Raw genomic sequence first — 22,508 nt, forward strand, 5'->3', positions numbered from 1 at the left:
AAGGGCTTTGAATGACACACTGGGCCAGATGGCCTTCACAGACATAGTCAGAGCCTTCCAACCTAAAGCAACAGAACACACATTCTTCTAGAGTGCCCATGGAACATTCCCCAGAATAGATCACATACTGTGTCACAAATCAGGTCTCAACTGGTACAAAAAGATTGAGATTATACCATGCGTATTTTTAGACCACATGCTTTAAACCTGAGCTCAATCACAAGGTTTTCTGAATTGTAAGAATGGCTTTACACCCTTGGTTTCACGCACTGGAGGTCAAGATCAACCAAAGACTGTGTGATTAGAGTCCCTCCTCACCTAGATGTCTAGAATGGCTATATACCTTGCCTTCAATTAAAATTACACTTTCCTATTTTGTCGATACAAAATTTTCCTACTGATATAAATAAATTAAGCTTTCTGCTGATCATAAAACAATATGAGAGTATTTAAAATATAACAAGAATGAAAAACACTTAGTTTTTGACAATTAATAAAAAAAAAGCATATTAAAAAGACAATGGGGCTCAACAAATGAAAAAAAATTAAAAAAAAAAAACCCGCCCACGCCAGAATTGATATGAATGGAATTTTATGATTTACCAAGCCAGGAAAGTTTAATTAAATAAAAGATAAAAGTGATGGGATGCTGCATGCCTTTTAAATTCTATTTTTATTGCAGCTTATTAAAGAAACATATGGACAATCCGAATGTAGAATATGAATTTTTAAAATTTCATAATAAGGTTGCAAATCAAAATGATGTATTTAATAAAATTTCCCATTAAATTTTCAGCTTTCCAAAGAACTCTTTTCTTTTGTAATACAGTTATTGTCAGTTCAATTAATTAGACTTCAGCAGAACATCCAAAATAACTTTTTCAGGATTAGTGTTGCAATGCCATGACTCCCCCATAGCGTGTCGCACGGGGACTCAGCTTGTCCCTTTTGGTGCCCAACACGGGCACACCCCTGGCTGGTGGAACCCTAAGGCTGACATGCCGAGGTATTTCTGATGTTCAATATATAGCTGATTTCTCAAGTGCACGCAAGCTTTTATGCAGGCATTCAGTGGAGTAGCTGAGATTAATTTGTCAGTAATGGTACACTGCAAAAAGGTTTTGTTCTTTCCTCAAATTTAGTGGATTTTAAAACTTAAGAAATATATCAGAGTGAAAGCCCCTGACATAATAAATGAAAAATGGCCCCAAACGGCACAAACTATTACAGAATAACTTATTTTACAATGGTCATAGAACACCCCTTCAGTCTGAGACCGACCGGTGGAAAAGCCACTTAGTTTCAATACAGAATCCCTTGGGAGACCCAAGACATCATCGTTTTGGATGACTTTTAAATCTATTAAAATTATATATAATTTTAATATATATAAAATGTTTTTATAAATTTGTAATAAAATTTTAAAATAAGAATTATATATATTTAAGGTGTATACCATGATAGTTTGATACACACCTACACAGCGAAATAATGACTGCAGGGAAGCTCATTAACATATCTGCCTCCTAGCTTACCCTGTGTGTGTGTGTGTGTGTGTGTGTGTGTGTGTGCGTGTGTGTGGTAAGAGGACCCAACCAAAGTCTATTCTTAACAGTGGATTAAGACCAGGGGTCCTTTGAGGATGGATGGCAACTCCCACATGACTGAACGTCACGCTATGTGGTGGTATCGTGTTCTTACCTTGCATTTAGCCTGTCCTTTCAAAATCTTAGTTTTTCCTAATATTGTTTAGCAAGCTCTATTGACGACATCAATTAGCCATGGTTCCTGCAAACAGCCTACAGATAGATACAAGCCAGTTTGCATAGATCACGGAGCAATGTTTTTCTGTTTGAATTGGCTACGTCTGACCATCCCATTCCCCACTGCACATTTACGTTCACCCTGTGTCATAGGATCAGGCACATTGTCTGAATGCAAAGACAGTGGCTTATTGTGCCATGGGGGTTCTCAAATAGTCACACTAAATAAAACACTATATTCAAACTTCAAAGTGCTCTTCTGGTAGTTGCAGTCGTAGAAAGAGGTCTTATAAAAACAAATCTAGTGCTAGAACATACGAAAACCTGTCCCTGTTCGTACCTTCCAGAGTCACAGCTCACAGACGGCTAGAGAAGGAGCCTGAGCCTGAATATGACTCGTGGACTTCAGAGCTGACTGAAGATTCCAGATCTCATGGTGGACTCCGACAACTGCAAAAAGACGTGAATAAGATGACAGTTAACGATTCCTTCTGTCATAAACCTAAAGGTTAAAATATGCCTCACGTGGCCTTTCAGTGGCTAAATTACACACAAAACGCACCACATCCATTTGTGAAAAAAAATGTATAATAGCAGAGAAAGACAACTATCATATGGTTTCTCTCATCTATGGAACATAAGAACTAGGAAGATCGGTAGGGGAAGAAAGGGATAAAGAAGGGGGGGTGATCAGAAGGGGGAATGAAGCATGAGAGACTATGGACTCTGAGAAACAAACTGAGGGCCTCAGAGGGGAGGGGGGTGGGGGAATGGGATAGACCGGTGATGGGTAGTAAGGAGGGCACGTGTTGCATGGTGCACTGAGTGTTATACGGAACTGATGAATTATCGAACTTTACATCAGAAACCAGGGATGTACTGTATGGTGACTAACATAATATAATAAAAAAACATTAAAAAATGTATAATAATGACATCTCTACAATTTTATATTCAGATCTGTCATTGCCTGGGCTTCAATCCTAAAAGTTTGAAAATAGAACTTTTTTCGTCTGAAATTTGATGATTTATGAATGATGTTAAGACATTTATTTTCAAAGTTGTATTTAAATTATATTTCCTTCCTTCTGAGTTCAAAAAAATTTGGAAGTTTAGAGCTATAGGAAAATATTTTTCTTTTTTTTTTAAGATTTTATTTATTTATTGTCAGAGATAGAGAGCAAGAGAGCAATAGAGAGTAGCAGGCAGAGGGAGAAGCAGGCTCCCCACTGAGCAAGGAGCCCGATGCAGCATTCGATCCCAGGACCCTAAGATCATGACATGAGCCAAAGGCAGACACTTAACCATTGAGCCACGTTAAGTGTCCCATGGGAAAATATTTTTCTTCAGTCAATCTTTTTTCCTTCCAAACAAAATTGAACTTTTATATTGAATATTGGTTCCTTGGATTAAAAGAGAAAAATGTGAATATATCCTTGTTGTCTTTTGCCATGGAGTGTCAGTAATTAATATCTCAATCTTTTGGGTAGAGAAGAAGTCAATCAGCAGAAAAAAGACAGGAGAATCTAAGGGAACTTGAGGATCTGCTTGCATTTCCTAGAAGTAATGCTGAAGTCCCCTCTAGCTAGCCTCTGGGTGCCCCACAAAGAAAACCATGCCTCCTTGTTGCCCACCAACCAACACAGGACACAGAATATGGCAGAAGCTCCCCATCATTTAATGGAACCATGCATAAATAAATAAATTAGCGGGCACATAAATGAATGAACACTAATGATAATTCTTGTATATCAAATGACTAACTTTCAGTTAGCTCTTAGAAAAAGACTCCTCTTCTAAACCAAAAATCACAGAAGAAAATGCATCCTCAAACAGAATTTTAGTCAATCACATCTTAAAAATGTGAACTTGGGGTAACTGATGGCATCTGGTACTTACGTAAGGCTCTCAATAAATGTATTTAATTTTTAATTTCACTGAGTCTCTCACATATGCTATTTTCATTCTTTTATCAAGTTGGAACACCAGTAAAAGGCTATTTTCCATATATATGTGTGTGTGTGTATATATATATACACACACACACATATATATATATGTAAAATCCTGCTGTCATCCAGATAATGGCAGTCACTCATGTCACAGTGGAAACCCCTTTGAAACTCTCTTCTGATTGGCTGCAGAAGGGCTGGGGGCTGGGGGTAGCCTCCGGGGGTCTGAGCTGGGCGGATTAGCAAGTGGGTTTGCTGCTCCCTCGGGAGAGAAGCATGGACCATGACACGGGGTTCTGGGGTCTCTAACACAGCAGCTCTCAGGCATTCCGCATGGTTTTGGAATCAGGGTCTGGATGCAGAGTCGTGGCTGTCCCTCGGAAACGCCGGTGCTCTTCGATGTCCGCGGTGACCTTGTAGCTTGGCATATTGATCGAACACCTTGAAGCAATTGCTCTTACTTATGTCTCAGAGGCCAGACAGCAGGTTGGCCATAGTTATTCATTTACGTTGACATCAACATCCCCTTGGTCTGTGTTTTATCAAAACGGATCTCCCCTCTGCTTCAGCTTCTGGGGGGGAGGGGTGTATGGGACAGAATCTGGCTGCACGGCCTCCAGGACGTCTGGGGAAATGCTCAGAAGTCTTGACCTTGTTGGCAGCGCTCTTCCAAGCGGTTGTCTCATCTGGATACAGAAAAGAGGTCCCAAATCAATTACGCGGGATCAAAGCTCCTAGCCGTTTGGTCTGATGAGACTTGGCAGGGTCACAGATCTAAACCCCAAGCGGGGGAAGCCTGGATGCTGAGCTCTGCTTTCCAGAAGGCTGTGGGCTACGCAGGGGGCAGGAAGCCCAGAGATGCAAGTGGTCTCCCTTCCTCTTGCTGCAGACCCAGCTCTCCTGCCTCGGGGAATAGCTTCCTTCCCCACCTGCCCTTTTTTCTGGGTGGCTTTCCTGTCTCTTTGATAAGATCTAGGTAATAATCAACGTCTGGAAGAAGGTGGGAAGTTTGGGGTCTCTTTATTTTTACTCTTGTTTCTGTGAAGCTGAGAAGATTGGCATTTCTCTAAATGTTTGAAGCTCTATAAGAAAAGAAGACCGAAAAATCAGGCTGAACAGGTTCCATCACCATACTGAAATTTCTGTGTTCGCGTACTGCAGGGATGAAGAAGCAAAGTGTAACTTGATGATTATCTAGGTGAAGCTGTTGTGTTTTTCAGATTTACTCCCTCCTTCCAGGGAGTCGACACCCCAGGTGCTGTCAGGACGGACCTGGACTCACTCCACGCCACGTCTCGCAGGAATGAACGACAGGGAAATGACTGCGTTCCCCAGTCCTATAAGTACATAGATGGGGGTGAGGCTGGCCCCGTTTGGGAGTGGAATAAAACCCACCCCATTATACACTTCGGAAGGACAATTTTATGATATACGAACTATTCCTCAGTTCTAAAAGGATATTACATTAAATTGCTCTCACAAAGTGAAAAAAAAAACATTTTTAACATTTTTAAATAAATTAAAATATATTGAAACATGGTGGGCGGTGGAGGGAGAAGAAAGGAAAAGTTCCAGAAATTTCAAACTCTTAACAGATAGGAAATGAGAGGGGAAAATCATTAAAAGTCATAAATAAGAGAAAGCCTAGTGAATATACATAATGTCACCATGACAAACATTAGTCCAGTAGCTCCTTTCCAATCCCAGTCCTGTCAACCCGAGGGCTAAAATCTCTGAATTCATGTCCCTTTAGTCTGTGTTGGATTAAAATGATCTCTCTCATGCCCCACTTCTCAGTGGAGAGGTGATCCCCAGAGTAAAGTCCTGCAAAATCATGGTGTTTTTTGAACAATGCAACAATTTTTGATGAATTACTCCCTCTTGCTCTTCATACCCATTTTCTTTATGCCTTGAAACGCCTCCCAGGGCATCGCAGTGCAGATACTAATATTCCTGTTGTGAAGAAGTGTCGGTGTAGCCCTGGGCTTTACAATAACAGACAAATTAGAAAAGCAAAAAGCCCTTAGAAGTGTGAATTATACATGCATCAGGTCTGGTTCTATGAGATTTTCCTTCTCACATAAATGGCTTGGAAATGGAAAGGCTTGGAAACGGACTATGGACAGGATGTAAGGCCTTGCTGCTCCAGCGAGAGCAGGTGTCAGCAACCCCGGGGGGCTTGTTAACACAGATCCCTGAGAGACTCTCCTGGGCTTCTCATCCAAATGGCCTGGGGCACAGGTACAGAGTTTGCATTCCAAACAAGGTCCCAAGTGATGGTGTTGATCTGGGGACCACACGGCATCGGAACCACTAATTTAGGGAACCAAAGGGCATAAAATGATACACTATTCATTTCAAGAGACATGGAAAAGAGAATTGCTATTCATTAAAGGACCGTATCATGCTTTTCTCTGTAGATAGGTTTTATTAGTTCAGGGTTTACATCAATGATGAAAGCATCCCTAACGATAAGGGTACCATTTGCTTGCTAATCTGGACAGCGGCTAGGAAGAAAACAGCACTTCGGGATCCTTGTCTCACTTCTCTTTTGGAAGTGCTTCATCTTTCTCTTTCAGTAAAACCGCTAAATCACCATTTGGAGGTTGTCTTATTCTTATTCTAGAACTATTACAGAAAAAAAAAATGTCTTGGGGTTTTTTTTCTTTCCTTTTTATTTTTTTCTGCAACCCTCTGTTGTGTGCTGGTCTCAGCCCATCAATATCCAGTGTTGTGGTTGGACCGGCCCTTGTGGTTCCTATTATGACTGCAAGATGCCCCCAGCCACAACCACCAGCAAACTTTGACAAAATGGAGGTTTATTACTTACAAGACCTGGAAATTATCTGGCACACTTGGGGCCACGCAATGAGGTCACAGGTAGAGAGAAGGGCTGTTGGCCTGGAGTTCTGCATTTATGGGGGTCTAGAGTGGGGGCCGAGGGTCTCACAGGCTCACTCTTTATTGGTGAATTTAAAACAGAAGAGCAAAACCCTTCAGAGTGTAGGGATAGAGGGTACATTCCTCAATCTCATAAAAACCATCTATGAAAAGCCTACAGCAAATATCATTCTCAATGGGAAAAAGCTGGAAGCCTTTCCCTTAAGATCAGGAACACAACAAGGATGCCCACTCTTGCCACTATTATTCAACATAGTACTAGAAGTCCTTGCAACAGCAATCAGACAACAAAAAGGGATAAAAGGTATCCAAATCGGCAAAGAAGAAGTCAAAATGTCTCTCTTCGCAGATGACATGATACTCTATATGGAAAACCCAAAAGAATCCACTCCCAAACTATTAGATGTTATAAAGCAATTCAGTAATGTGGCGGGATACAAAACCAATGCTCAGAAATCAGTTGCATTTCTATACATGAACAATGAGACTGAAGAAAGAGAAATTAGGGAATCCATCCCATTTACAATAGCACCAAAAACCATAGTTACCTTGGAATTAACTTAACCAGAGACGTAAAGGATCTATATTCTAGAAACTACAAATCACTCTTGAAAGGCATTGAAGAAGACACAAAAAGATGGAAAAATATTCCATGCTCATGGATCGGATGAATTAACATAGTTAAAATGTCCATGCTGCCCAGAGCAATCGACACTTTCAATGCTATCCCAATCAAAATACCGAGGACATTTTTCAAAGAACTGGAACAAATAGTCCTTAAATTTGTATGGAACCAGAAAAGGCCCCGAATCTCCAAGGAACTGTTGAAAAGGAAAAACAAAGCTGGGAGCATCACAATGCCAGATCTCGAGCTGTACTACAAAGCTGTGATCACAAAGACAGCATGGTACTGGCACAAAAACAGACACATAGACCAATGGAACAGAATAGAGAACCCAGAAATGGACCCTCGGCTCTTTGGGCAACTAATATTTGAAAAAGCAGGAAAAAAAATCCAGTGGAAAAAAGACAGTCTCTTCAATAAATGGTGCTGGGAAAATTGGACAGCTACATGCAAAAGAATGAAACTTGACTACTCTCTCACACCATACACAAAGATAAACTCCAAATGGATGAAAGACCTCAATGTGAGACAGGAATCCATCAAAATCCTAGAGGAGAACATAGGCAGCAACCTCTACGACATCGGCCAAAGCAACCTTTTTCATGACACATCTCCAAAGGCAAGAGAAACAAAAGATAAAATGAACTTGTGGGACTTCATCAAGATAAAAAAGCTTCTTCACAGCCAAGGAAACAGTCAAAAAAAACTAAGAGGCAGCCCACGGAATGGGAGAATATATTTGCAAATGACGCTAAAGATAAAAGACTGGTATCCAAGATCTACAAAGAGTTTCTCAAACTCAATACATGAGAAACAAATAAATCATAAAATGGGCAGAAGAGATGAATAGACACTTTTCCAATGATGACATACAAATGGCTAACAGACACGTGAAAAAATGTTCAAAATCATTAGCCATCAAGGAAATTCAAATCAAAACCACACTAAGATACCACCATACGCCAGTTAGAATGGCAAAAATTGACAAGGCAAGAAACAACAATTGTTGGAGAGGATGTGGAGAAAGGGAATCCCTCCTACATTGTTGGTGGGAATGCAAGTTGGTACAGCCACTCTGGAAAACAGTGTGGAGGTCCCTTAAAAAGTTAAAAATTGAGCTACCCTATGACCCAGCCATTGCACTACTGGGTATTTACCCCAAAGATACAGACATAGTGAAGAGAAGGGCCATATGCACCCCAGTGTTCATAGCAGCATTGTCCACAGTAGCTAAATCGTGGAAGGAGCCGAGATGCCCTTCAACAGATGAATGGATTAAGAAGTTGTGGTCCATATATACAATGGAATATTACTTAGCTATCAGAAAGAATGAGTTCTCAACATTTGCTGCAACATGGACGGCACTGGAGGAGATAATGCTAAGTGAAATAAGTCAAGCAAAGAAAGACAATTATCATATGATTTCTCTCATCTATGGAACATAAGAACTAGGAAGATTGGTAGGGGAAGAAAGGGATAAAGAAAGGGGGGATATTCAGAAGGGGCAATGAAGCATGAGAGACTATGGACTATGAGAAACAAACTGAGGGCTTCAGAGGGGAGGCGGGTGGGGGAATGGGATAGACTGGTGATGGGTAGTAAGGAGGGCACGTATTGCATGGTGCACGGGGTGTTATATGCAACTAATGAATCATCGAACTTTACATCTGAAACCAGGGATGTACTGTATGGTGACAAACATAATATAATAAAAAAATTAAATAAATAAATAAATAAATAAACAAATAAAAATTAAAAAATTAAAAAATAAAAATAAAAAATAAATAAAACAGAAGAGCGGGGATGGAATGTGCTGGAAGAGGAAAAAAGCAAGCAGTCCAAATGGTCAGTTAAAGTCAACCAAGATCTCTCAAATAAAGGTGCCTCAGTGGCGGGAGGCTGTGTTTATTGGGGACAGCTGGGGACAGCCCCGTTTGCAATGGTCTCCTTAGGCACCAAAGCTTCAGTCAGACACTGGCATTACAAAAAGCAAACACAACACCCAACACAACACAACACAAAAAACTGTTGGGGCTGATACTACAGGATCTAAGTGTTCCTATTAAGCGAACGCTTCAGCCTACCTAAAATTCTTCCTCTATCGTGTCCAGCGGGGCTGCATTTAGTTTTTCTTTGTAAGTGGTCAATTTGTGATGTGTTCTCTCTACAGAGTAGAGCTTCCCCACTCCCCGCCAATTTTGTGTGCTCTGACTTGCTTTAGCCAACTCGCCAGGCCTTTTCCACAGGCAGAAAGGAGTCTTTCTTTAGTCCCAGAGCATAGCTTGGAACACGTTCAAAGTCAGCTATGGAAATGAATGCTCGCGGGTTTATCTAGGTCTTCGAGGAGGCTGCTCCTGGTGCTCAGGAAGATAATAGCACCTTATAAATATATGTACAGTATCCATTTCTGCATAAACCGCAGATGACTGCCTGCAAATACACAGTCATCCCCATTTCTATCAGGCCAGCGATAGTTGGATGCCAATGAAAAATCTTGGAGAAACATAATGGACAATTGTGATCATTTAGGGTCTGCGAAGGCTCTGTGACCCTGAAGATGGAGATGGAAATGAGACAGAAGTCTGCCCCCTGCTGGACGTTGACTCCTCTCTTCCTCACTGCTCTTGTAACTCACACTTTCTCTCCCTTTTTCTCTTGTTTTTGTCTGATCTCTCAGCTTCCATGCTCCTTTTATTCCCTTCTCCCCACTGCTATTAGCTCATATTCTCTTGAACTCATCATAGTCTCTCTTTGTATGTGAAATCTACAATAAAGCCAAACAATCAAGTATGTTCTGAGAATATCTAAAAAGAGAAAACTACTATGTTTGGGTGAAAAATCCAAGGAAAACAGCTATAAAAACCTCAAAGAAACAACTCCTTTTCCTCACCCATCCCATCCAGATGCACCTTCTGGTTGTCTTTTCAAAATCATTTCCAGGCTCAAGGTTGCTCTCAATGTCCTCCTGTGATCAGCCCTTACTTGGTTGGGGAATGGAATCTAATTTGATAATACAAGAACAGTTTTCTAATTATACAGATAGAAGAAAGAACACATTCTTATTTGTACTTCTTTTCTCCCCCTGAGTGTGCCTTAGCGCTCAGAAAACAGGCTCAGTGGTTCTGTGGGAAAGTCAGGTAAGCTTAGCCCCACCTCCAGCCACCCCCATGCCCAGCAGTTACTTCATCAACTTGTGATGCTTGCCCTGTACGTTCTCCAAACCCTCAAATCCAGGCAATATATTCTACTCACCGTGAATGGGATCACAATGAAAGAATAAATGACAGTTTACAAGTCCTATGCCTGGGAATAAGAAGATGACCAGACAACATGGTGGCCTGGGCGGCTCACCTCCTGCCCACCTTCTTTATCTCAGTGCACTGGCGTGTCATGTCATTTTACCCCCATGTCCTCAATGTTCCTCATTCCCCACCTTTTGATGCTCCCTTTGCTGTTGGAAGAACTCTGCAAATAGTTCTCATTGATGTAATATATCCTGTCCAGGCTGAGATGTTTAAAAGCAGCCTATTCTCATACGGTTTCACTCATATGTGGAATATAAGAAACAGCACAAAGGATCATAGGGGAAGGGAGGGAAAACTGAATGGGAGATCATCTGAGAGGGAGAAAAACCATGAGAGAGACTCTTAACTCTAGGGAATAAATAGAGGGTGCTGGAGGAGAGGTGGGTGGGGGGATGGGATAACTAGGGGATGGGCATTAAGGAGGGCACGTGGTGTGATGACCACTGGGTGTTATATGTATAAAATATTGAACACTACATCTGAAACTAATGATGTACTTACTACCAGTTGGCTAATTGGATTTAAACTTAAAAAATTAAAAAAATTTTAAAAAAAGAAAGCAGTTTATTGTCTCCATGCTCTCTTTCCCGACCCCTAGCTGGATGACAGTGCCCAATGGGGCCTTGGAAACCATGTATTACAGAGGCAGAGCCATCATCAGGCTGCATCTCAGACCCCCACCTCCCGCCCCAAGGACCATGTATTATTCTGTGGCTGAAATGTGGGGACTATCTGTTACCATAGCCACGGATTTTAGTTCAAGTCCTAATTAATTGTGACGTACATCCTGGAATGCTCCACTAGGTGACATTAGGACTCACTGAGTAGATCAAGGAGGAATTGCAGGAGAGAGAAGGGGAAGGGAGAGAGAAGGTCCATCCCGTGCTTCTGGACTTATCCTGCTCCTCCCCACAGGAAACATGGCACTCAACAGATGATTTTACAGTTCCATTTTTGGTCTTTATAAGGAAGTGGTGGGCAATTATCCAATTGACTTTTTCTTTACTTTTCCTCCTATCCAGGTGCATCCTGGAGGATGGAAGGAGGGGGCAGTTTGATGGAGAAATTTGGAAGTAGAAGTCTGGGATTTGTCAATCCCCTCCTCCTGAGGAATGGACTGTGGCCAGCATGGTACAGAGGCATACTTTGCCTTTCCCGCATTACATCAGCCTTGAAGACATGGATTTCCATCCTGAAGGCACATAAGGTAGATTGTGTGAATGTATCATGGTACAGAATCAAATTCTGATTCACTCTGAGGCTATCCAGGAGGACGCAATACATCTCTCCCACGTGGCGTATTTCTTTCTAACTTGCTACCCCCTCTTTACTGATGTCTATAACATCATTCATGCCAGACTTGTAATAAACTCATGGAGAATACAGTCTGTATCACCTACACCATGTTCTGAGGATTCTCAAGGTCACATATCCCACTGGAACCTCTTCCCTTAGCCCCAGATTTGCAAATAGCACTGCCTGCTTGACTCTCCTCCTGGATGGCTGAGACATGAAAAGTTCAAAATGGAGCTCTCAGTCTTCCTCGGCAACTTTCCCACTCCAGTCCTCCCATATCTGGGGATGACAGCTCCACTCTTCCAGTTGCTCAGGCATCCCGAACACTTGGTGTCACCCTAAACACTCAGATGTTTTCTCAGATTGAACATCCAGACCGTTATCCAATCCTGCCGGCACCATCTTCCAAACACATCCCAAACCTGACCACTTCTCACTGTCTCCACTACTGCCACACTTGTCCAAGCCACCAGCATCTCTCACTGGATTTTAACCACACCTTTTCAGGATGGTTGGTGTCTCTGCTTCAATTCATCTGCCCTGCAGTCTATTCCCGACAAAACTAAGACTCGCTCATGGTTTCCACTTCAATCTGAATAAAACAAAGCCTGATAACGGCTTTGGAGGACCCCTTCACCTTGGAGTTATGCTGCTCTCCCTCTTGCTTTATTGAGCTAGAGACACTCCCGATTCATGGCCCTGATCCTGGCTGCTCCCTCGGCCTGGAATGCTCTTCCTCCAGACATCCACACACCACTCCTCTTCCTCCTTCACGTCTTTGCTCCAATGCTGACCTCACAGGTCATACTTTCCTGTCCACCTTCTGTGGGTCTCATCCTCCTACCCACACACACACAGACCTAACCCCTGCCCCACTTCATCTTCCTCCTTACAGCTACCATCCCACATACGGCATATTTCATGTTTCCATCTTTCTTTTGTTTTACCTTTTGCACCCAATCTGGGAATGCAAGTTGTGTGGTGGCAGGAATTTTTATCTGTGTGGTTACTGCTGTATCTCCAGGGTTGGAAACAATGCCTGGAACATAATATATGCTCAATAACTAACTGATAAGCGTGTATGTTACTCACAAAAGAGAGGTTAGTGGCATCAGTATCAAGCTTAGGACCATTTCAAATTAATAGTAGTAAGAGAAGAGCTAGCTTTTTATACTTTATATGTAAAATACCAATCTGTAGTTCCCTTAGACCAAAGAATAAGCTGCTTTTCGATGAAGACACTGAGCCTGGGTAAGGCTGTGGTTGCTCCAAGGTTTCAGTGGAAACTGGTGGGTGCTGTCACCAAGGAGCACGGATTACTGCACCGCTCCCTTTTCTGAAGAAATCTGAAAGCTTGGAAAGCATCCATTTTGAAGTCTTATCTTTTCTCCTCTTTCTCATCTTGGATTCGTTTGGTCCTGGTCACTCAGTCGTTGGATTTGTTGGCCATCTTTCCACATGAACTGCTGTGCAAGACCCAGATGGAAGTAAGAGTAGTTGCCAGGGCTTCTGTGCTCCCTGGACTCAATGGAATTCTGGTCAGAGAAACTACCTTGTAGACATGTCCCAGGAAGGGCAGAGGTAGAGAGCAAATAGATTTTTCTCTGAGAATACTGATCAACAAATTGTTCCCCATACATTAGTCAGCAGTCTTCCAAAATTGGGTCATGAGGTGGCGGCAGACATGGGATGAAATTTCGTTTCTGTCAGCAAGTCAGTGACTCTCAAGTCATGAACTAGCTAGATGATAAAGGGAAAATTCATTCCAGGAGCCCCCATCTGAATGTGTAATCACCAGCATGGATTTAATAAATAGATTATTTAATTATCAGATAATTCAGGAAATAACTGTGATCTGATGGGATGAAAACCCATGATACACATTGGCTTTTATTTATTTATTTGTAAAAACAAAAGCAAAACAGGATGAAAATCCTGGAGGGCGAAGAATTCCTAAAACGGAAATGGGGTGAGCCACCCTCCAAGTCTGAGGAAGCAGAGAGGGAACAATTTGTTCAGAGAATGAGGTAACTGTAAAAGTAACTTATCCATGCATCCTCACCCAGGGAATTTTCCCTGCCACCTCCGAATGTAACTTTTGGGAAGTAGAAAGCTCACCCCTCCACCGGCATAGGGACTAATTTACAATTGTCCTCAAGTGTAATTCTAATTTCCGGGTTTTTTTCAGCTTTAGTGGGGTATAATTGACAAATAAAATCTCAAGATATGTAAAGTGTACAACATGATGATGTGATGTATGTATTCATTGTGAAAAAAATCCCACCTAAGTTACTGAACACACTCATCACCTTGCCTATTTACCATTTCATGTGTGAGAACGTTTAAGTTCTACTGTCTTAGAAAATTTCAGTTATATAATATGGTGGTATGCACAATAGTCACCAAGTTTTACATTAGACCCTCTGGTCTTATTCATCTTATAACCGAGAACACATTCCCTTTTACCAACCTCTCCCTAACTCCACCACCCCCAGCCCCTGGTGACCACGTTTATGCTGTTTCTGTGAGTTTGACTTTCTCTTAGATTCCCCATATGTGTGATGCCTGGCAGAATTTGTCTTTTTCTGCCTGGCTTATCTCATTTAGCATAACGCCCTCCAGGTCTACCCACATGGCCACAAATGGCAGCATTTTCTTCGTTTTTAAGGTTCACCAATATTTCATTACGTGTATTCCACATTGTCTGGAGCCGTCCATTCTTTGACAGATACTTAAGTTGTTTTCATATCTTGGCCATCTTGAGTCATGCTGCTATGTTTGCTCTGTGACAGGAGAGGTCATTTGTGAACAGTCAAACCGAGCCTGTTGACTGGTCATTGTGCGGCAATGGAGTCAAAGGCAAGGCTTCCACCTTTCCTCTGACTCCGGCCCTCCCCACAAAGAGAGCACTGAGGGTGCTCTTCACTGAGGCAGCTCAGCGGAGGGTGCTGCCAACCTCGTGCATGGATATGATGTACGCTTACCAAGGTTAGGGAGTGGAGAAAAATGTACACAACATTTACCAAGTGCTTCATGCATGGGAGGTTCTGTTAATGCACACAGAGCAATCAAAGAAGAACAGTATTGATGTCATGTAAATATAGAAATTAAAGGCCCCTGTCTCGAGTTTTTCCAAATTTCAGCCATGGAATACTTAAGACCATCTTAACAAAGAGGAATAAAGTGAGAGGAATCAGTCTACCTGATTTTAAGACTTCTTATAAAACTACAGCAATCAACAGTGTGGTATTGGTGGAGGGAAGACACATCGATCAATGGAACAGAACAGAGAACACAGGACTAGACCCACACAAGTATACGAACTGATCATTCAATTTTTTTAAATCATGGTAAGAAAAACCATATAGCATAAATTTATCATCTTAACCATTTCTTTTTTAAAATTGATTTATTTATTTGAGAGAGAGAGAGAGAGCAGGGGAAGGGGCAGAGGGAGAGAGGGAATCTCAAGCAGACTCCCCACAGAGCGTGGAGCCAACCATTTCTTTTTTAAAATTGATTTATTTATTTGAGAGAGAGAGAGAGAGCAGGGGAAGGGGCAGAGGGAGAGAGGGAATCTCAAGCAGACTCCCCACAGAGCGTGGAGCCTGACGCGGGGCTTGATCTCATGACCCTGAGAACATGACCTGAGCCGAAGTCAAAAGTCAGATGCTCAACTGACTGAGCCACCCAGATGCCACTTTCTTAACCATTTCTAAGCATACAGTTGGGTAATGTTAAGGATACTCAAGTTATTGCACAACCAACCTCCAGAACTTTCTCGTCTTGCAATACTGAAATTCTATACCCATTAAACAAGGCTGCTTGTTTCCCCTTCCTCAGCTTCAGGCAACCACTGTGTTGCTTTCTGTTCTATGCACTTGACTACTGTAGATACCTCATCTAGGGGGACTCCTACAGTATCTGTCTTTCTCTGAGAGAATTATTGCACTTAACATGCTGCCCTCAAGGTTCAGTTTTTGCAATGGCAAAATTCTAGAAGTAGAGAAGAGATTGGTGATTGTCACAGGTTAGGGACAATGGTATGGGGATTATTAGAGGCAACCCGAGAGATCCTGAGGATGATGGAACTATTTAGAATCTTGACTGTGGTACTAATTACACACATGATTAAATTGTATAGAAATAAAATGAACGTGCACACACATGCTCACACACATGCACACACGAGTACATACAAATTGAGAAGATGTCGGTAAGATCAGTGACTTACATCCGTATCAATACCTTGGTTGCAGTAGTTTACACAACCAGATCTGCAAGATGATTACCACTGGGAGGACCTGGGCAAAGAGTTCAGGGGATTTTTATGGATGATTTCTATCAACTGCATGCAAATCTACCATCATCTAAATAAAAAGTCAATTAAAAAGTGGCAATTCTCAAGACCTCTGGATGAAAATATTTTGTAAATCACAAACATTTTTGCATCTCTTTCTCAGGGCTACCAGTATACACTATTATACTCACGGATATCTTGTCTTTGTAGGACAATAGAGCTTTACTCGTTTTTAAAGATGTATTTATTTATTTGAAAGAGAGAATGAGCAGAGGGGAGGGGCAGAGGGAGAGGGAGAGAATCTCAAGCAGACTCCAAGCTGAGGGAGGAACCTGACATACGGTTCAATCCCAGGACGCTGAGATCATGACCTGAGCTGATATCAAGAGTTGGATGCTTAATCAACTGAGTTGGCACCCCAAAGGTTTTTTTGTTTCTTTTGTTTTTTTAAAGTAGGTTCCATACCCAGAATGGAGCCCAATGCAGGGCTCAGACTCACGACCCTGATATCAACACCCAAGATGAGATCAAGAGTCAGATGCTTAATGGACTGAGCCACCCAGACACCCCAAGCCTTACTCATTTTTAATTCAGAAAGCATTGTTGTTATTCAGGTTTTGATCATTTTTGGCTACTCTGTCTGGTAAATAGAAACACACAGGTTTCTGCTGAAAATGAAAGTGAGTGGACAGATTAAAAATTAGAAACAACAAAGCTCTAAACTTTTAAAAATCCCCTGTAGCTTATTCACTGGGTTTCCAGATGGACTTTGTTCCCATGGAGCTCTAAAGATTGCCTCTAGGGCATAAGCATCAAGAAGAATACAGTAGGCCCCACACTGGGCCCTTTGCAGTTCAGTGTAGGTGTCTGGAGGACGTCCACTGCAGTGGTCTGAACCATTTGTTTCCTCCCTGGAAGGCAAATCTTACATTCATTGGTATTGATTTCTCTGTCTAGAAAGGGCAGCCACTAATTTTAATCACTGCTTGACATGTAGCTTTTTGCAACTCACAGAGGCCTTTCTTTGGGTCCACTGGTCTGAGAATGTCATTACCATTAAGCATCAGCACACCCTGACATACATTACTTTACCTTATATAGAAAGAAGTAATTTGATTTCAATATTGGTTTATTTGCCTGGTTTGCTATGATTTTAGGTTCTGCTGGTCTAGAGTCTTAAGTCCAAAGGGAAAAATGATTTCACCAGGAGACACAAAAAAAATAAGTCCATTGCACTGGAAGTTAAGATCGTCTCCTGGGCACTTAGAGTTCCTCTTGCCTCTGAGTCAAGTGGCAAAGAAGGGAGTCGTGCTGCTGGCTGGGGCAATGTCCTGACTATGAAGCAGAAGAAGGTAAGTGGGTTACTAATATGTGAGGCAGGGAGGGAGGAGAATGAATGTGTGGAATGATGATCATCTAGGGTGGCTTCCAGTACTCTCATGGACTGTGAATAAAATCCACAGAAAACTGACCACCCTGTCAGGTGGGGCAGTGGCTGCCCGGACCCTTCAGGAATTAGGTTTGGGTGACTCTGCCAGACAGGCAATCACAAGTGGGGGTGCTCTCTAAAGGAATGTAGAGCGTCCCCAAATCACTCCCAAGTGGTTCCAAAAAATAAATATAAATATATATGTGTATGTACATATGAGAGACAGAGAGAGATTGAGAGGGAGGAAAGCAAATGGGACAAAACAAACAATTCTTGACTTTGAGCTGAAGTTCCTTGCACGAATCTTGAAATTTTTCCATACATTTGAAATCATAGCAGATTAAAAGGTATGCAAATAAAATGATAAAATCAGTGGCTTGAAATGGGTTTGAAGAGCATTTCAGACTCCTCAAAACAAAGTTGTTTTCAGTGGGAAATTACTTGGTAGTGTTTTTACTAGCTATGAATGTATAACCGTAAAAGCTAACTATTACTGCGCACATGTGGGTTTTTATTAAATCTAGCCTTTCCCGGGACCCGATGGCTGTTACGGCCTCTCCCTCTTGATTACTGCAGAACTATTATTTCTGATCACGTCTTTCTCTTTATGCTTTACACTTTAGAGATCTACCCAGCTGCCTCTCACAAGGAGCAGCTGTAATGCACGTACCAAGTTTCATTGACTCCCCGTAGCTAAACGCACCGTCTCCCCCGCGGTCCCGCCATATAACCAACAGCACGAGGGCAGGCTGCACCCTGCTCCTTCATCGGCGGGTCTCATCTTATTTTTGCTTTGTTTTGTTTTTCCACTCAAGTTGTGCCTGCGCTTCCGATCACACTGGTTCAGGTTCATGGAAAAGAAAACCTGACGGTAACTCCGGAGGAGAGGAGTGTTAGGTGTAAAATGGGTAATAGTGAGAACTCGAGGAAAGGAGAGTTTTGAGTGGGAGTAGCCAGGATCTCTGAGGAGGAGATCCAGGAAACAGGATGGAGAGTGTGGGGCCTCCCGCGGACTTGGGAGGCAGCTTCCAGGCCAAAGGAGCCCAAGTGCAGCCCCCCCCCCCCCCCCCCCCGGGCGGAGCCAAGCAAGGCCTGTGCACTGAGACGAGGCCGGTCATGTGCAGTCGGTCCTGGGTGGAAGGGAGCCCCCCGCGGATTTTAGGAAGGTACTGAGGGGATTGAGATCCACAAACCACATTCCTCAGTGCGTGGAGGTCTGTCTGCACAACCGGCCAGTGTTTCAGAGAAACTATTTAGGCTACTTTGTGGGGACTTTCCAAGACGTCTGGGCACGAGATAAGGTTTCCTGATTCCTCACCTAGTCTTAGGATCACCACCACCACTAACCCCCCCCCCATCACGTGCACTAACCCTCTCCTTCGATTTAAGAAGTCCAAGGGAGACCCAATCCGTTGCAACCCTAAGAACTTTTTCTCATTCTCTCTATCCCTTACGTGGTTTAAACGCAAAATAGGCATATTTTTGAAAAAAAAAATTACAATCTTTTGATGAATAAAATTTTATTATTTATAAAGTTCAATTGCAAGAGTTTCAGCATTTGCATTTTCTCATAACTTCTCCTAACTTAGCTGTGACTATACCTGTCTAGAACCATCTTTTTCCCATCATTTACATCATGGCTGTGTGGGTTCAACATAACAGGCAGCTCCCAGCTCCCAAAAAATATGTTTTCAGAGAGACATCTGTCCGGGGCTATGTGTGGCATGCATACTGTGCGAGACCCCCCCTTTCCTATTTCCAATCTGTGTGGTTCAGGCAGTAACGACCCCCAACTTCTGTCCCATCAGTGCTTCGAAGCTGCACCATTATCAGGAGACAAATGATGTTTCTTTGTCCCACTTTGGTGATATGACAATTAATGAGCATATTCCAGGGCTGTCTGATGTGTCCACTACAGGGACAGCCATCAGCTGCTCACCAAATGCTATTTGCCACTCCCAATGGCGATCAGTTGCCGACTGTTGTTTCAGTAGGAGTTTCAAAATGCTGGCCGGCTGCCTCCACCATTCCTCCTGTGCTCATGTAGCCCAGTGTCTTGGGTATCAGCCAGTATAGTCTTCTGATAAGCTTCTCTTGTTCCAACTGATACTAATTATTACTTTCTCAAGGTTCGATTTGTGACTGTGATGGCATTCAACTGCCCATTCTAATAAGTCCAAATTCTGCTCTGTGAAAACCGCTGGAAAAGAAACATCTGGGAAGAATGACCTATATTAAATTTCAATTTTTTTTCTTGGTTGAAAATAAAACATAATGGGGACACTTTATAGGGTAAATCATCCTCTGTTATGCATAATTGTGTTTTGAAAACTAACATAAAAAAATTGTCCTGATCCTGTTAGAAATGCATGGCTGGAAAATCATCATGATCCAGGACCCTTGAGCTAGTCAATAACTACATTTAATTGGGCTCAACATTTTAAAAACTAGTGTGCACATAATATCAGACATCTGTCAGGTTTTACTTTCTTTAACCTCCTTTGCTCTTCAGTGGAATAAGGAGAAAAGTCCAGGAGAAAAACAAATATCTTAGACATATCTTGGAAGGCTCATTGCAGCTACCTTGACATTGCAAGCTAAAAACAAAAAACAAGAAACTAGAGGTTACTGGAGACATAATGTGAATGAACTGGAGCTTTTATACCATTGGCATTTGTTATCTGTATATTGATGCCATCTTCACAATATTCAGTAAATGTTTAGCTGATATGACGATGATTGGATTATCAGAAGTTTCTAGAGTTAACTGTTTTGGCTTTACATAGTATTTCCCTTGAAGTTACCAAAGCCATTTATTTAAACGACTCTATCTTCTGTGGACAGTATTATACTATTGAATAAGAATCTCATTATTGCATCTTAATATGATACTATTGAGAGCAGCATAGACAACTAGACACACAAAGGACATGATATGACCTTCAAGTGAAACCACTCCACAAACCACCTCGCATTTGAGATTTTCTTCTGTTTGCAATATTTGATATAGCTTGAAATAGAGATAATCCTTTGTTTGCCAAAAACTTTTAAGTTAATTTGTATATTCTTCATCTCTAGAATTTGTGTTTCAAAACTTGTACTGGTTAGGAAGTACTCGTATTGGAAGTCCCACAGAAACACAGAGGCAAAACCCTGGAATCAACTTCAGCAAATGTTACAATTCTCTAGTTAAAGGCCAGCTTAATGTTTGAAAGTAGGAAATAGAAGTAATATTTTTGAGCAGGCTGCAAAAACATTATGGTAGTATGTCATTTTATAAATGTATTCCCAGCTAGGTAGGATATCACTGGGTTCTGGAAAATGATAAGGAAGCAAAGAATCAGTTGGAGCTCCTGGGAGTCTTTCTCAGAAGATGGCATGTGCAGACCTATTTCTCTCCTATTAATCTCTTTTCTTCTCTCTGCTTCTATGAAAGCTGATGTATAACTACTGAGCCTCCAATGACCCCCGTGGACCATGCAATCCAGGGCAATCCTTTATGGATACCAGAGCATAATAACAAAGAAGTCTGGAACTCTGATAGAGTCATGAAAGTGTAAGAATATCCCTGCTTCCAACAACCTGATAAACTTTTTTCCTGTGTGTTTAAGCCATGGTGAAATTTAGATGCATGCAATTAAACCTAACCTCTATTAATTTGCAGATAGAGACCAGTAAGTAAAACATCTTTTCCTACCTTTTAATGTAGCAGCATGAGAACGTGATCCCAAAAGAGGTGGCAGCCATTTTGTACCCATGAGGAGTCACAATGACACTCTGACACCCTTGAGAAGTTAGGGCTGTATCAGCCTGACGAAGACCTGGATGGGTCTACTAAGTAACTATATTGATGTTAATAAAAAAGTTACCTGTGCTAATAATTACAATTCCAAATAGTTCAAAAAACTATAGTTAATAAAATAAAACCCCGTGTTGAATCTCTTCATAAAATTAACCACTGCTAGGTTTCTAATGTCTACTTCCAGAAAAATATTTCATGCAAACCCAGGTCTATGTAATTTTTTTTCCTTTTCAAAATTGTTACAAAGATAAACTCAAACTCCACAGATTTCAGCATTTTTTTTCTTTCTAAAAATAATCATGTATCTTGGTCATATAGCTCTATCTTATGCTTTAAAAAAAATGTATTGCACAGGTAAAACAGTTAGCCGGGTAACTGCAGAAGTTTTAAGAGAAGACACCAGTAACATCCATAGCAGCCCAGTGAAACAGGCCTCTGGATGCAGGATTTCCCTGCCCTGTAAGCCCGTCTCACTGTGCTGACCCTCCCCCATGTGTGCAGGACCAATCCACATCTCAGAGCAGCGGCCAGATATCTGCCAGGGGATCTGGCCCTGAAATGAGTGTCTCTACAGGCTTTTGAATCAATTATTTTAAATTATTTTTCTTAGCTCCTGGCAAATGTTTAAACAGGTTCTTACATTAATCTTTAGCATTAAAAATTAATCACTATAAATGAAGGACTCATTACGGGAGCTGAAGAAGACTATTTTATCAGAAATCAGGCAATCTGAGATGATTGTACAGAGTTGTAAATGTCAAGGCAAGAGCATGGAGTTTGGGAGGTGCCCATTCTCAGCACCGTATTTAAATGTAGGGGCGTGGAGATGGCGTGTTTCCGCTTTGGATATTATGATCTGAACCTGCAGAAAGTATTCTTTGGTTCAGAGTTCCTTTCCTAAAGCACTGACGGCATCTAGACAGGAGATGCTTCTTCCCAAGTTAATGTAAATAGGTCATAACTAGAAACCAGGCCAGACGTGAGCCCTTTCTCAAGGCCAGTGCTGAAAGGGGAAAATGTCTTGACCAAGATACAACAGCCACGTGGGTATGCTGTAAGAAGAAATTGAAATAATTTCCAGTCCCAGGGACGAGTCCAAGGTAAGCGCTCTGTCCCAAGAGATAGGTGAGCCTTA

This window comes from Ursus maritimus, unplaced genomic scaffold, assembly GCF_017311325.1.
Source record: "Ursus maritimus isolate PB19 unplaced genomic scaffold, ASM1731132v1 scaffold_15, whole genome shotgun sequence".
NCBI classification, from domain to species: domain Eukaryota; kingdom Metazoa; phylum Chordata; class Mammalia; order Carnivora; family Ursidae; genus Ursus; species Ursus maritimus.